The sequence below is a fragment of the Triticum dicoccoides genome, chromosome 3A (genome assembly GCF_002162155.2).
Source record: "Triticum dicoccoides isolate Atlit2015 ecotype Zavitan chromosome 3A, WEW_v2.0, whole genome shotgun sequence".
NCBI lineage: Eukaryota > Viridiplantae > Streptophyta > Magnoliopsida > Poales > Poaceae > Triticum > Triticum dicoccoides.
In genome coordinates this window covers 716,168,222-716,172,784 of record NC_041384.1, presented here as the reverse complement: position 1 = coordinate 716,172,784, position 4,563 = coordinate 716,168,222, and positions in this window count along the sequence as shown.

The following is a 4,563-nucleotide window of genomic DNA, read 5'->3' as shown; positions in this document are numbered from 1 at the left end:
CGAAGGAGAGGGGCACCCATAGACACAACAATTGATCTCTTAGATCTTTTAGCCGTGTGCGGTGCCCCTCTCCACCATAGTCCACCTCGATAATATCGTAGCGGTGCTTAGGCGAAGCCCTGCGATGGTAGAACATCAACATCGTCACCACGCCGTCGTGCTGACAGAACTCTCCCTCAAAGCTCGGCTGAATCGGAGTTCGAGGGACATCATCGGGTTGAACGTGTGCAGAACTCAGAGGTGTCGTGCGTTCGGTACTTGATCGGTCGGATCGTGAAGACGTACAACTACATCAACCGCGTTGTGCTAACGCTTCCGCTTTCGGTCTACTAGAGTACGTGGACACACTCTCCCCTCTCGTTGCTATGCATCACCATGATCTTGCGTGTGTGTAGGAATTTTTTTAAAATTACTATGTTCCCCAACATAAAGGTAGGATGGAGATAACTGGAATACAAAAATTGGGAAATCTATAATATTAATTGATATGGCACATCACGAATGTTAGCTCAAAATGATGGGTATGGGTAAGGGATGATAAACCGAAAATGAAAGAAATTGAAGTCTCTCCAACACTTCAAACCAACTGGATTGTTCTGGATACATGCATGTTTATTCACGTTCTTTCATTTTCGACCTCCTCTTTTCATGGGTAACATAGGTTGCCCATAACACAGAGGGCAAGGATTTTTAGTCTATAGTACTCCCTCTGTCCAATAATATAAGATCGTTTTTGCGAAAATCTGCATCTGAGCACGGGCTCAGCTGCACCCGCTCAGAAACAAATTCAAAAAAAATACTAGAAAAATTCAAAAAATTCCAAAAAAAAATTTGTGGTAGATCATTTGATGCGTGAGGTCCGCTCCAAATTTCAACTCATTTGGACATCTGAGCAATTCTGGGCAAAAAAGACAAATCGGGTCAAAACAGTTCCTAAACAGTAAACTATTTTACAGACCTCGATTTTGTCTTTTTTGCCCAAAGCTCCTCAAATTTCCAAATGAGTTGAAATTTGGAGCGAACCTCACGCATCAAATTATCTACCACACAAAAAAAATTGGAATCTTTTGATTTTTTTTCTAGTATTTTTTTTGATTTTTTCCGTGAGCACGGGTGCAGCTGAGCCCGGTGCAGATTCACCGCAGTCATCGTTTTTGATACTATACTAGTGTAAAAAATGGTCTTCTATTTTGGGACGGAGGGAATATATACTTGCATGTCTGCTCATCGGATTATGCCACTGGTTTAGAGATCGGTTGGACATAGATGACAAAATAGAAAAGATTTGAAAATCATGTCATGGGTCTCCTTTTTTTTCTGCTGCACAAAGTGTTGGTTGTACTCATGTCTGGTTCACAAAAGGCCAGCGTTTATAGTCAGAAAGGGGGAAACTGACAGTCCTTCTTAGGCTTTCTAGCTTGTCATACTGTTTGGCCACACTGCTGTTGAGGAGCCATTTGGTGCGCCTAATGTGTGATGTGTGCCTTCATCGGTGGTTATGATTAAAGCATGCATGCAGTACGTTGTACAAAATGGCTTTAGCATAAAACGCCAAGATATATACCTTTTTTCTCCAACAACTGAAAGATGGCTAAAGATTGGTAGATAGTCAACGATTGGATGGTGTGTGCATGCATATTGGTTGGAACCTGGAAGCAGAATAGCAGAGATCAACGCTATTATGAACACACACAACATAAACTTGAAGCAATATTGAGTAACAAGCTAGGTTCATACGAACAGTTCACGAAGTATACTGTCCACTTCGCTTGATGTCCTCCCTTGCTTCAATTGATCATTCACTACCGCAGAATCACTTACTAGTGACAGGCTGAAAAAACTTACCAGTAAGGCAGTAACGAACAAGGTGCCCGCCACTATAACTCATCACTGGTACTACCTTTGTTCTGGTTTACTAGTCCCACTAATATTTTGACCATGACTTTAACTAATACAATATAAGTTATACATTGCAAAAAAAAATATCATTGAAAACTACATTCAAATATGAGTCTAACAATACAACTTTTTATGGCATGCATTAACATTTTACTAGTCAATTATTTGGTCAAACTTTGACCCCAAATACGATGGGGACTAATAAAGCCAGACAAAGGTAGTACTTGAGTACAAGGGATGAGCTTCTTTTTGGTGCTCGTCACCCATAAGGTCGCAACTATGTGGGTTTCTGCAATAGTGAGTGCTGAAACTAGAGAATTGGTCTACTTTATATTGATCCTATGTCTGCATGGGAGTAAAGTTTTGTCGCATCGTCATGGCTAAAGTCCTAATTTTTTCCAGTGTTTTCCTCCTGCCCAAGAAGTGACTCCCAGGCGACTAGGTTTCCCCCTCTTGCTGGCGCTGGCACCAGTCAACCTTGCCTTGCCGGGGAGAGGGACCCTGCTCTCGTTCTTGTTTGGTTCAGCGTCTCGGTTGGGACTATGTGGCGGCAGCAATGTCCCTGATATTTATATTATCTCCCACGCCCAATCCCCGTCCTGATGGTGAGTCTACCGTCGTTAGAAGGTGTGTGATGGTGTGTCTCCGTCGGATCTCGTGAAATTCGGTGCGGGTCTTTGTTGGATCTGTTTGAAATGAAATCTTTGTTTGTCTTCGCTCGTGTGTCCATAAGTTTGTTTATTTTGATATACGCTTCTCTTCATCGGCGATAGTTGATGTTCTGGTGTGTTGGCCCTGTGAGGTTTAGCATGATGACTTCTTAACTATCTACTACAAGAAGGTTTGGCCAGCTCCGGCAAGAGGGGCGATGACGGTGGCGTGCCTTTGGCTCACTTTAGTGCACATAGTCATCGCTAGGTACGAACCTGATTGGAATTTTTGCTACTACCGGTGTTCTCAACCATGCCATATGATGAGTAGGCAGATAGTTTCTCCATAAACAAAAGGTCCTAAGGGCATCTCCAAAAAAAAGGTTACTGAACCCCCGCGTAGCCCGTGACTGGCGACTCGGGGGATCCCATCTCAGCCGCCGGGGGCTCAACCAATTTTCCTCCCGTCTCGCCGCCACCGGAGGCCACCGCCGGCGAAGCTGGTGCTGGGGCCAAGGACGGTGGCGGTGGGGCGTTCCGCGGGTGAGGCTCGGCCTCCATCCATGGCGATCTCGTGATGGCTACCTTGGGTGGCGATGGTGGCGCCTGGTGCGGTTCCCGTCCTGTGCTGTCCCGGAGGAAGCCGTTCTTCGCCGTCCACCGGTGCATGATGGCCGTCACAGCAAGCGCAGGTGTAGGCTCCAGCGATGGTGCACATGGTTCGAGCGCCCTGATTCAGATCAGGTGTCGATCCGGTGACATCAACGGCAGCCCCACTGATCTGTTGATCTAGGGGTTAGTCCATGCTGGCCTGCCTTTGTCCGAGCTCATCTTCGTAAGACAACCCCTGCTGGCCGCCTCCGGTTCCCTCGTCCAAATTGCGGCAGGGTAAACCCGGGGTCCCTTCGATGACAGGCTATGTGTGGTGATCACTTCAGCCTGCGGTAGTGGCCTCGCTGCGGATTATCATCATCAATTGATTTTGTGAGAGTTTTATCTCTAAAAATCCGGTGGTCGATTTCCGCGGGGATATGCAAACTATGAACGATGTCTTGATGCAGAGGGATGGTTGTGTGGCGGTGGCGATGGCGGTCACATCGCATGTAGCTACTGGTATCGCGGAAAAGTGGTGGCGACAACACGTCAGTGACTTCGAGGGTGGTGCTACTTGAGCATCCGGTCTCTGAGTGTCGGGGCGAAAGCCTAGGTCTGCCCCGAGTTGGGTATACCTGGCAATGGCGACATTTTTATGTTGTTACCTTGTTGAAGGCATTGTTCGTAATGCTCAGACCGATTCTTCAGGGTGAAAACCTAGATTCTAGCCTTGTGGTTGGATCCGGTGATGGCGACGCTCAAGTGTCGCTCCCTTCCTGAAGGCATTACTGTTGAAGAACCTCGTCGTCCGTGTGGTGTCATGAGATGAATGGTGCAGATACGGTCATTTTTCTAGTTTGCCCATCGTGGATATGATCGCTTTGGGGCTTTTTTTCTTTTTTTCATCGCCTATGCATAGCTTTGGTCCTATATGACTTTGCTATTGTTGGCGTGTTTTTGTGTGCGTGAGTTTGTGTTGGCTGTGTACATCTTAGCTATGCAGAGGCCGGGTGTGTGCTCATTGTGTTTGTATCCTCTTGATGCTACATTTTGAGTTAATAAAATCCACTCTTTGTCGAAAAAAGGGCATCTCCAAAGTCGACCCCCAAAACGAACACGGTATCCATCCGCGTCCTGGTCCATACCAGTCCACGGATAGTGATGCCGGAGCCGACTGTCCAACGTTGTTACCTAAATGTCCACCTCTATTTTTTGGCAGATCATCTGTCGCGCGTGGTGTCCGCCATGGACATCATTGGTAGGAGGACGTACGATACCTGGCTGCGGAGGGATCTTGGGAGGACGGCTGCGTAGTCCAAGGAGGCAGACGTGTTGGTGCAGGCAGCGAACGTCCTATGATGCTTGGGGAGCGGCTGGAAAGGTACAACGACGTCGTTGGACGAGGAGGGTCCAGATGCAA